General features: G+C 37.8%; 1 protein-coding gene across 3 annotated transcripts in view; it reads left to right on the top strand.

The window, feature by feature from the left end:
* FCHSD2 (FCH and double SH3 domains 2) overlaps positions 1 to 12,500 on the top strand; it is a 162,924-nt gene that overhangs the window by 108,117 nt on the left and 42,307 nt on the right. The window lies entirely within an intron of this gene.

The raw sequence follows: 12,500 nt of genomic DNA, 5'->3' as shown, positions 1-12,500 counted from the left end.
TTTTGATGGAGCCTGTGAGGGCTGATGTGTCTTGTATGTCAACGGCAGGAGAAAACATTTCTGAGAGGCTTAACTTATGAAAGAGGTAGAGGAGTTATAAGGAGATAAGACCCAAAATAGCACAAGCCCAATAAGTGTAAGATGGAAAATGTCACACTGAATTTGAAGCATAATTAAATCCTTTAAAAAAAGTTATTGGAAAAATGGCTTCTAATCTATTATTTTTTTGCATCTTGGTGTCTCCCTGGAGGGAGGCAAACCTGGTAAGAGTTTTTACAGAATTGAGAAGGTTTACATAGGGTATGGCTGCCAAATTGTGAGGTGCTTTTTGTTCTTACACCTTCAAAAGCTTTGCTTCTCTGTTTCAACATAAATCCGTTTGGTAACAGTGGAGGTGTGTTTTACTAATATAGATGGATGGAGGTAAGGACCTGGTCATCAGTTATCGTAGCCTGTGTGGACAATGGCCGTTTGAGCTGTATTTTTTGGCACAGTCTCTAGAAAACTCTCTTGCCTTGGGATCCCTTCCTGCAGCTGAATTCTGGGCTTGTGCTTGTGAACCTTTACGGGTGCTGTGGCTTGCAGCACACGCTCAAAAGGCAACACAACGTTGGGTTTCAGCTCCTTTTGAGAGGTCAGTAAATAGCTCAGGGCTCCATCAGCAATGAATGGGGTGTGCAACTGGTATTGGAAGAGAGAAATGTTCCTTCACTGTGGGCTGCTCTGAAAGGACATGAACAGAGCTGATCCATGCACCATTGGAATTAAGCAACAGAAGAGCATTAGGAGGCAAGAAATTCCTATTTAGCATTTACAAATTGCTAGGGAGATAATTGATTGGAAGGCTGGCTGAAAAGCTTGGTCAAGGGAGGAGGAGGAGGAGGGGGAATCCTGCAATATGATTTGTCCATCTACCTGCTAGTTTTCATACAGACAAAAAAAAAAATTCCCATCTGTTCAAGTTGTCCTCTCTGCTAAAAAGGCTTTATAGCTAGGATAAACCCCCTTGGCATGAAAGGGAAGCAAATATTCCCTACCAGTAGATTCATTAGATCCGTAATGCCATACAACTGACTAGCTGGAACAGTGTAGTCCAGGCGACCAAGGATATTATTATGTAATGTTTTACAAATTACTGAAGCACTAAGGTAACAGCTCGTAGGATTTGAATGCTAATTAAAAGTCCCTCTGGTATACCCAGTGTTGCTCATCATTAATGGGAAGAACCTGTTCAGTGCAGCTGAACCCTGTCTGCTGTGTGTGCACTCGCTTCCCCCTTGGCAGCAGCATTGTCCAGAAGCATTGAGCAGCACCCTTCCATTAGTACCTTTTAAAAACCTTAATAGATTTCAAAAACTTCAGGAAAGGTTAAATGCTTAGGTTCAAGGGCTTTAATCTCGCATAACTCAAAGTTATGGGAGCTGAAAATGATCTACAGATCCTGGAAGAAAATTTGTTGAAAGAATCACGGCAATATCCTGATTTTTGGGTGCCTAAATTTATTTGGAGAAGCTACTTTTGACTGAAGTATAAAACAATGTATGTGGAGATGGGCAGAAATCAGTTGCTAGTTCCAGCTAAAGAATATTAGAAAAAAAAATTTTTAAACTGCTCCTATTAATCAGATTGTTCAGTGTTTTGTCCTAGACCTTAGATATAATGATTTCATTTAATAGATGAGAATTTAATTTAATGAAAGAGAAATTAAAGATGGCGTGGAGCCCTAGGAAAAAGATGGATAAAAAGAAGAGGGCAAATCTGAGATGCATCTTTTTTCTAAGTAAAATATCTTCACAAATATTTGTGACTATTACATGAATACCCAAATAATTTAACAAGTCATAATAGTTGACCCACTTTTGTCATACCTTGCTCTTCTCAATGGGCATTGATTGTGTTGGATTATTATAGTCTGTTTTTATGGTATGCATATGTGATTTCAGGTACAAATGTCTGTATTTAAATTCTGCGTTTCAACATTAATGTGAAGGTTTACCACAGACCCTGCTATCTAGCTGGGTCTAGAAGCCCCATTTCAGATTTAAAAGGGGATGTCAGAAACAGTGTTCATCGAATTAAGTTTGGTTATTGTTTCAGTTTATTTAATAGGAAAGACTAGGTATTAAAGATAGCCTTGTACCAAAGAAATCCCAAGCCTACCAGATTCTTGGGACATCTCTTCCTATGTGATTTAAGCATTGCTTGCGCTATTCTGACTGTGTATTGTCGTTAGGACATCTGAGCAGTATTATTGTGAAATTAAGTAGTTTTTAAAGAGGTTCGAGCATTAATCATAGAGTATGCAGCACTGTTGAAATAAGTTTGAAAAGAAGCTTACTTTAATGCAACTATGTTCATCAAATGATGTTATGAGAGTAAAATATATTTAGGTGTTTTCAATCAGGCCATGCTTAAAAAGTGATTTAATTAAAAGATAGTTTAACACCACCAGATCCCATTTTGTTCACTTTTCTGTTCATTTTTGTTACCCCTCACTGTCGTGTATCAAATAGTAGAAGCTTATAAAATACTGTCAGCTTCTGGAGAAAATGGTACAACCAATAAACCCATCAATGCTTGTTTAGGAATACTGCGTGTAACAGGGTTTTTTGTGCCAGGCTTTATGTTGAGAGTGGGGGGAATCTGAAGGGGAGAAACCTTTCACAATATTTTTAATTACAGACTTCAGACTAAAATTATCTTTCTCCTCACCCACTGGTGCTTATAAGGAGTGCACGCATAAATTGTTAGCATGATTCCCCTGGGAATAAATGAGAATGGACTACTAAAAGTAATAAAGCATAATTGGCGCATGGAATTCCCGAGCGATATTTGGGAAACAGATTAATCTTCTATGCTGCAATGCAGCTGCTATACCTTTGGCATACCCCTATGATGTTTTTTCCTTTATTGTTTGAGATCATTTCTTTCATTGTTCTATGATTCTATAATTATTACAATAATCACAGTCCCGTGACTCTGAGCCATTTTCCTTTTAAGAACATGTTTCTCATTTGTGTAGATTACAAAAATTCCTAAAAATAGTTTCACTTGCTTTGGTCCTTAAACTTTAGTATGACTGGTAAGGACTAGTTAGTAATCCTTTAGTAGAGTGCCTTTTCAGGGATGTGGGGTTTGCTGTATGAAGTATGCTCTGCCTTTTTCATACTGTTCAGTTAATTGACATTTTAATATAAAATTTAAAACATGCATTTTAATTTGAGTTGGAAAATGTCTTCATTATCCTGAAAAGACCCTTTGTGTTGTGGATTAGACAGTGCAATGTTGCATGGACCACATCAACTGCCGGTTATGTCTGTTTGGCATGATAAGAATCTGAAATGCTCAGTAATAGATTAAATTTATTGAAGTTTCTTATATTGCAGTATTGCCATCCCTAAACTTACTCTGTAATCATCTTTTGAAAAGCCTGTTCACTGAATGGTTTGCTGGAAGTGGCAGGTAACTTTAAACCCGTGTACAGAAAGAAAACCCATATGGAAGTGATAAATCCAAATAGCAATTGGGAACAACAGCCTATGTTGGAGCGGAAGGGGTTTTGTTCAACAGATTTATTTGAAGAAGTAAATGAAAAGTGCACTGGGCAAAAAAAATTAACTGCTGTTAAAATGATAATATAGAGATTGAATCAACTGAATAAAAACTAAAACCAGCAATGGCAAAATAGATGGTTAAAAAATGGAAAATGCAAAAGAGTAAAGAAAAGCTCATGAGGAATGCATATGATGGGTATCTGATTATTTTTTTTTACACTTTTTTATGCATTTTATCTGCCAAGGGAGTATTTTTAACTATTAAGAAACATGGGATTTGGTATGAAAAGCATTTTCATATGCATATTTGTGTCAATTTAAGGTTTCTGTTCCTTAGTCTATACTCTTGTAGAACACAGAATATTTTGAAAGTTATCCAGAAGAACTGGTGTGTCTGAGTCAAGGCTGTTTCATCTATAGTATGAAGGCTTATATGGAGACTTGCTGGTAAATCCACACCTTTGACACAGCGGAAGTCTGTAATAAGGGGAAATTTCAAGAGCTTTCTTGGAGGTGGGTCTGTGTTTGTGTGTGATTAAATCTTGTAGGAGCTAAGAATTGTCATGGTTCTAGCCTATTCTCGAGCAAAGTACATTTCTTTAGCCTACCTTCCAAATTATGTAAAAGTATATACGTACTTTTTAAACTGCAAAACAAAATAATTCATTGTTGGATACATTTTCCTACTGAAGAAAAAATAAGAAAGCCAGCTGCAATTGTTAGACATAGCACATACTCCACTGCTGTTCAGCAGTCGTTACGATGATGATGATGTGGTCAGCATAATAACCCTTGAATAGCAGAAATCAGTAGCAAAATGCTGAATTATTTCAATATACATTTTTCCATGTGAAGGAAGCCAAATATTATTGGCAGGAACAGTATAGAGTATTCTTCAGATATGAAGGTAACGTGACGGTGACAGTCTGCCACAAAGTGTTCTTCTGAGTGTTGGATTCGAGCCAGAATATTTTTTTTCCAAGAATGAGGAAGTACAAAAGCAAAGATGATTGCACCAGTGCAATTTATTGAAAATTAGTCATGTCAGAAGAAGGATCCCTTGGGATTTATTCCAGTGCTATGAAAGAAAAAGCAAAATAGGGCCAAGAAGTCTTTGGAGATGATACTTTAAAACTTTTGGGGAAAGTAGGTGTGTTTCTAGATTATAAAGAATCTGTTTTAATCTTCCAGGTTTTTTTAAGCTTTATATGGTAGAATTTGAAGATCTGGTTTTCCATTCTTACGGCAATTTTACATCAGGGTATTCCCACTGATTTAAGTGGAATTGTTCTTGAACCCTGAAGTGTTAATTTAATGCTGTCTTCATCAGGTAACTCTCTCATGGCTGTCTTGCCTTGTGGGGCAAAGAATTATACAGGAGATTTCCTTCTATGCCTGTGTTCACCTACCAGACCCTCATAATTAAATGTGACAACTACAGGGTACTACCATGAGATCTGTGGAGGCAAATCTAGGAGGAGTACTTAATATTATCATTAGTTTTGCTTATACTTGTTTCGAAGGGACTTTTTCTCTGGATTGGAGGAGGGTGATGGGCATCTGTTGGTTGGGTTGGGTGATGGACATCTGTTGCCATTCCATGTTTTTCTGTGCTCAGAGTAGACTTCAGTGCACCAGCAACAAAAGTTTTGTCGTTAAAAACAATGACCCAGCCTAAATTGTAAAGGAACAAAATGATGTGCAGAACAATCATCGAGTGACTAATGAGACCAAACAAAGAACTTGCAAACAAGCCCAAAACTATTGACATTTGAAAATACAAAGCTCTGGGGTAAGGGAAAGTGCAAAGTGTGCTTATGAGCACCGAGCTGAAAGGCAAGCAAACAGAAGTCAGGGCACTTGTTGTCTTCTGGTGTTTGTTGTTCCCCTGTTTGCCATGATGAAAGCTCCTTCTCTAGGTTGGGGGACAAGAGGAGGAAACTAAGATAGCTTCTGCAGCCTTTGTTGATTGAAATAGATGCTTTATACATTTTGCAGCCTTTTCCATCACATTCTCTTCCTACCGTTTGGTCTGCTTTTTTTTATTTCCACTCATTCCCAGATTTTTTTATCATTTCTCCACTCCTGAGCAGTATGGATATGTCCCTGGAATGTCTTTCGCTTCCTAGTTCACAGCTGGCTGTTTAAGAATGTACTTCTGAAGGCAGTCATGCAGGATGTTGATTTAAGAAAAAGAAAAGAAAAAGAAACAGGAGAAGCTAATTAGCTTGACAGCAACAGTACAGTGAGACAGTTACAAAAATTCCTTAAAATTATTTTCTATGAAACTGCAAGAAGGAGCAGAAGCCAGAGAGGTGGCAGAGGATCTTTCTGTAGGGACTCTTGAGTTACTGGGCCAAACCTTTCTTCATTTCAAGGAGATAAGAACAGGTTGGTGGCTGGGGAGGTAGAAGAGTTTGCTCTAAGTGCAGTAAGGGCTAGCAGAGTAAAAATGTCTGCAAGTTACTACTCTTTTTGTTTGTTTTGGCTGTTACTTTGTGTCTGACAATGCTTGAGGTTCAAAGAAACTACCTGCTGCAGGACTTGAGGGCAACTGAGGTGCCCAGGACACTTGGCTGTCCACCCGTACTTTAGGGTTGGTTATCTATGGAAATACTTCAGTGTAGAGCTGAAGATGTCATGTTACAGAGGAAGCAATCAAAAGCAATTTTAATTGGTAGTAAAAGTAGAGTGGTTTTGCTGCATTATTTAATTTTTACAAAGTGTTGAAGGGACCAGCATAAGCAGATGAGCAGTATTCTGCAAAGGAATGCACACCTTGGGTAAGCAGCAAATGCTGGTGGAACCCTGTTGTTATTTAGAAAGCTTTTTTCCCTGTTCACATCCCAGATAGCTGCCTGGCAGCAGTCATTTAAGAAAAACCAAGAATTTCAGTCCCATCCTGCCTTTTACACTTAGCCCTTTGGGACTGCTCCCAGCTCTTGTAGCTCTGCATTTTGAGTAGCAGCTGCCTGCCCCAAATTAAATAGAGGCCTTCCTCACTCTGTCCAGATGTATCATCTTTAGCGTAGTTGTGTTTCCCTTTTGTGAAACCCCACTAGATTCCAGATGTTCACAAGCAGAACTGGCTAGTGTTACTTCACTGAGAGCGAGTTGGACCTGGACCTCACTGTGAAGGAGGCTTATCACCACAGCAGCTTTGGACGTGCATGGTTTTCCTGGGATATGCAGAATTTTATGGCCTTAGCTTCACACTACTTTGCATTGGATGCAGACTGTGTGGCTGCACTACCGCTAAGTTGAAATTCTGATTTTGCAGAGCTAACCTTAGATGGTCCTTTCTCCTTGCAGGCTGAGGAGATCCAGCACTAACTTTTTGATCCAGACAAGAGGGTAGGTTTTTGTCATCCACTTTTCTTGGCAGCTTTCTCTATTTGCACATATCGTTTAGCAGAAAAGTAGGATTTTTATCAAATGCTCACCCTGTAAAGGGCAGGCTAGGCAGCAGGCTTCTAGTCATTTTTAAGTCAGACTTCAGACTTCAGTGTCGTGATTGGTGCAGACACTCCACAGTTGTTCCTACAGGATTGCAATGACTGAGAAATGCAGAAGCTCGCAATAGTTTTATGTCAGCCGATACATGGTTGCTGCAGGCATGCTGTTCAGGGACACTTTATTGCTTTGATCTTGGGTTTGTTCATAATTTATATATAGAAGTTGTGTTTTGTTGACAAATACTCACAGACCTGATTTACTTTCATGTTAGGATGTCTTGATGGAGAAGAAGGGTATTTCAGCACTGACAAATACTGCAGTGATGGAAGAATTTAAAAAGAAAAAGACTTACAGAAAGCAAGCTCCTCTTCTGTATTAGGAGAAATTGATGCCTAGAATAAATTACTACCAGGAATCAGCATTTTTAAGGGAAAATCACTGTGGAATGTAACTGTTAACTGAAAAGGAAGGGTTTTACTGACCTTCCTTCCTTTCTTTCCCCGTGTCCTTGGGAAATGCTGTTACGCATCACTGATCTGAATACCGCTGAGTTCGGTAAAGCCAGCTGAATCAAGTGGTTGCCTTTATTACTTCTGAGTTTTAGACAGGTTTCCAAAATACTCTGTCCTTCACTGTCAAATAATATGAGATCCACTGCTATGCTTGGGATAAAATACATGCGAACTACTTTTGTTCTTAACCTCTCATAGACCCAGAAAGACACTTAAGCTAATGTCTTAATAGTAATAATTCCTGTTAACAATTCAGCTATTAGTGTACCTACCCCAACCTTTTCTTTTTATATTCTGAGGTATTTGCAGATAAAAATTAAAACACTTGGAGTCTCATTTACCAAAATCATTCAACTGAAAATTCCCAGACTGTACCATCCGTGAGATCGCACTGTTTATTTAATGGATTATAGGCATAAGTTTTAAACACAAACACTCAAAAAGCTTTACTCAGCATGCTTGTTATGTAATTTATATATTTTTTTTTTTAATGTTAAGTAAGAAGAAGTTTGGAGTACTGTTACAGAAAATACGGATGAAAAATGAGAGTCCCTTTTCTTAATGGGTTACAGGTTGTTTTAAAAACAAAACAGATCAGGGATAAATAAAACAGGGTTTCTAAACCAAATGAGAATAAGAACTTAATTTTCATTTTTAATAGGCTACCTAAAATAGATAGAAGGCAGCATCTATGATACGGATCTCTCTTTATTTAGGGGTTTTGCTATGATTAGTAAACAGGAACATATGTCAAATTACTGTGATGCAATACCATTGACTTCATAGAAAAGTTATCACTCCATGAACACAATGATTTTTGTTCAGTTCATTTAAAACTTTTCCTTATCTTTTCATTTTCAGACTGTAGTCGGGGTGGGGTAGGGTTAGGTCTAATTTTGTTGTTACCTCCACCCATGTAAGGAAATTCTTTGCCTTCAACATCAGCTATATTGTTTCCGGCAAAGTGGTAGCAGCTTACGAAGTATTTGTCAAGGTTTTTAATGCTCGGCATAGGCAAAATTAGCACAGGTAAACTGTTGAGTTGCATCAACTCACAAAAGGATGGATGTTTACGGGTGAAAACTTAATGTGATCTACGATGGTCATCTTACTGAAAGAGTGGAGTTCCAGTGAGGGTTAGAGAGTTCAAAAATATATAAAAATATAAATGCTAGTGTTTCAAAATACATAATTATTTCTGGGCAGTGATGATTCAGATGAGGCTAGTGTAAATTAGTCAGTGAAAACACACTTGGCTTTACAAGTGTGGTTGTACTTGTGTTTTTTTAACTTAGTACTGTAAGGTCCAGGTTTTGGTGCGTGGCGGATTCAGATTCTAAATGAGAGGCTTAATTTGAACACCTGAGTTTAAACTGTAAAAATATTATGCAGAGCTTCAGCACAGCTTAGCAGTTTCTGTGCAAGACAAACATGAATAGAATAACAGGAATATTTCAGAAATAAATCAGATAAAATGGAAGACTTGCCTTGGTGGCTTTGCACGACTCTGGTCTGTGTTATGCATGGGTCACATAGTTTCCATTTTTTCTTTGGGATTTGAGAAGGAATGAGTCTTCTAAAGTAAAAAATAAATAGTAGTTTAGCTTGTTCTCCGTCTGCTCTAAGAAACTGAAATGGTAATTTTTAAATGGAGCGTGACTGAGACCTGTAGTTGTTCTAGTGAAGAGAGCTGGAAGCAAGTTACGTGAACGAACATGATACGTTCAACAGTGTCTTTTCTACTTTCCGCATTATCATCTTAGATTAAGAACAATGTCCCAGAGGCAACCAAATGTACTAACAATGTCTAAAATAGTTTTATTTACATCTTTGCTTTTGAGGAAGTATTTATAGAATGTAGAATGATTAAAGCCAATGCATCCAAGTTCCTAAAATGTTTAATATATTCTCTTGAATTAAAAAGAAAAACTTCCTTAAAATGGTGATCTGAACTGGGACTGAAATTTTTTCCTAGGAAAACTGTGCTATGTTATACTTGAAACTTTATGTTGAAATCAGAAAAATGTTCTTGTCCTGCCCCCCTCCCACATCATTTTATTGATTTGAATTAATGTACAGGATTTGTTATAAAAATACTCTTTAATTTGGTTGTGTATCCATTGCCTTCATTAACAGTTTTGGTTCTTCTCAGGTCTAATTTCATCCTTTATCTTCTAAAGCTTGGACTCAGGTGGGGAAGTAGTTTTGCAAGTATGACAATTCCACGGTAAAAAAATTATTTCTTAAAAAACGTTGACTTCTTTCTATCCTTGGAAATTGTAATTCTGTGGTACTTAACTTTATATTATCTTAGTTCTGATGCCAGTTTTGTTTCAAAAAAAGCCTTGATTTCCTTTTGAGGCTGAAAAAAGAGACAGGTTTTTCAGTCTGATTTTAATACAGTTAAGTGGTTTAGTAATCTTTTGAGATTCAGAAAGAGAACAAAAGCCATTGTAGTGGAATAATGTGTGTTGGATTTTTTTGTAAAAAAAATTTTTTTTCAGCTTCCCCTTCAAGTTGTGTGATCAGAAATTTTGAAAAGACTTCTTATTTCAAACCTAAGTTGATACGTTCAGTGGTTTGGGTCAGAGTGTTTGTAAGTAAATGAGATTCAGATTATAAAATCCCACATGAATGTTAATTTGTATTGTGTAGTTCAGCAAGTCAAGTCTTCTGTTTTAATATTAACATATCCAGCTTGATATAATAATTACCATTTTATAGAATGAATAGGTACATTATCATTGAAAGCAACTGTAACCAACCAGCTCTCTAATCCTGTAATTGATGGGATGTCACGTTTTCTGTGCAACTATGAGGTTTTTAGCATGTGTTGGAGCTGCACGCTTAGCTGTGGGTTTACTTGGCTGACAAATATGCCTGGGTTGTATTGCACTGACTTTAATAACTTCAATTCTGGCAGCTCTCATCAGTATTTAAGAACTTCATCATATTGAAACCACTTTTAATTAATGAAAGGAGAATGGCTGTAATGCAGTTTTCACATGCTGACAGATTTGTATGCTTCCTAATGTTTTGCCACACTTTGATGTTCTTTCTTATTTATCTTTCTCATCTATCTCTATATCACACTTGGGGGGGCATATTCTGGCATCTCAGCACAAAACTTCAGAGCTGTGGTCATTGCAAGAGGAGTGGGGAAATAACAAAGTTAATATTATATATCTTTTTATATTCCTAGAACTACAAAAGGCAACTGTAGATAAATTAATTTCTAATGCTCCGTAGGTAATAGTTGCAGAGAAGAAACACGTGTTGCGATGGGCTTCATCTCGCTCAGCTTTATATGACCCCTGTGTAGACGTGTATATCTAAGCTAATTGTCTGGGCGCTATTTACGGTCAGTGAAGAGGAATAGGCACTTAGCATGCTGCGTTTCATCTGACCTATTTTAGCCATCTATCTTAGAGGGAGGTGAATCACACCACAGAAGTACCAACTTCTCTCCATTGACTCTAAAAAGGACCTAGAGTGACAAACTCTGATGTAGATGTCTGCACTGTAGAAGTCTTAAGTTAAATGACATGAACCCCTCCTGCTGAGTTTAACATAAAAAGAACATATGGGCTTGATACGAAGGCAGGGGGAGCGAGCGCTGAAATACTTGTTTATAGCATACTGGAATGAAAAAATCACAGCTGCTTTGCAAACTGAGCATTTATAATTGCTTTGCCAACTTTAAGCTATTTATTTACATTTATTAGCAGAGTTGCACTCCAGCCTGGTGTTTGATCTGAAAAGGTTTAGGAACAGATATGCTTGATCATAAACGTCTGCAAGTTCTGTTTTGGGGGAGTTTCAGGATTGCCATCGTCATGCAGCAATTCTCCCGAGAGTACAACTAGTCTTAGCAATTTTATACATCATTTGTATTCCCTGAAAGTGCAAGACAGATCTGCTGTTGGGACTGTGTGTGTTTGATGTGGAAAAAAAAAATGCCCTTGAAATGGGATGGTAACTTTCGTGCTCATACAACTGTGATACTGAGGTCTTATCCCTTTAGCGTTATAAAAGCACACGAAGTGTTAAAATCCTCATGCTAACCTAGGACTATGCCTTATGAAGTAAATGTGCATTGCAAGATGAATTCCAGTAAAGCTGTGCCTATACCAAGGCAGCCAAGAACTGAAGTTTGCATATGTGTATCACTGTGGGTTTTTTATGGATTTGCGGTTGGGAATTTCCTGACATTTTTATCAGTTGAACATCCCAGCCCTAAGCTCATATTATATAATTCTTTTAATAAGAATTTTTTTTTTTTTTTAATTATGCTTAACGGAGTGTTTGGTGGAGCTGACATAAGTCGTAAGAGCCTGGAGAAGTTAACCTATAGCTCTTTCCCAGCCATACAGTGCGTCTTCCTTCACTTAACAGAGCCTTCCCGTCGCTGGGGGCCTCAAGTAGCTGCCCTGGCTGCTGACCCCGTGAGACCGGCCTTTGATTCGGGGAGCTGGCAGCATGGCTGAGTGAGCCGGCTACATTGTGGTGGCTTGAAAGAAATTCCCATGTTTGCTGCTGGTTTGGCATGGCGGCCTATCTGTTTTCTGCTGGCCGTAGTCTTTGCGCTAGCAAGTTTGAGGCAGGTTTAATGTCTACAGTTGAAGGAAATAAATCAGCCTGTCCTAGGAAGTACTTTAGTCTTGGTAGGTGGAGGATGAAGAAAATAGTGTAGCATAAAGTAGATTTTGGATATAAAATTTTGAACACAAGAATTCCGGTCACACAATTTTATTATTTTCCTCAAAGCATCCTTCACTGAGGATGTCTGTATGTTAAGTTTTAATTTCATCTGTTGGTTGCTGAAACTTTTTTTGCGGGAGGAAAGTCTTTTCTGTTCATCGTAAGTTCTGAATGATTTTTCCCTGATTTACATGTGTCTGTTAGCCTCGTCTTAAATGTTGGGCTTGATTTTGCTGGGGCAGAAACTATTTCTTAAGGCTTATACAATTTCACCTTT

The sequence above is a fragment of the Haliaeetus albicilla genome, chromosome 20 (assembly GCF_947461875.1).
Source record: "Haliaeetus albicilla chromosome 20, bHalAlb1.1, whole genome shotgun sequence".
Classification (NCBI taxonomy): domain Eukaryota; kingdom Metazoa; phylum Chordata; class Aves; order Accipitriformes; family Accipitridae; genus Haliaeetus; species Haliaeetus albicilla.
Note: the sequence above shows the minus strand (reverse complement) of the source record. Positions and strands in the feature narration are given on the sequence as shown.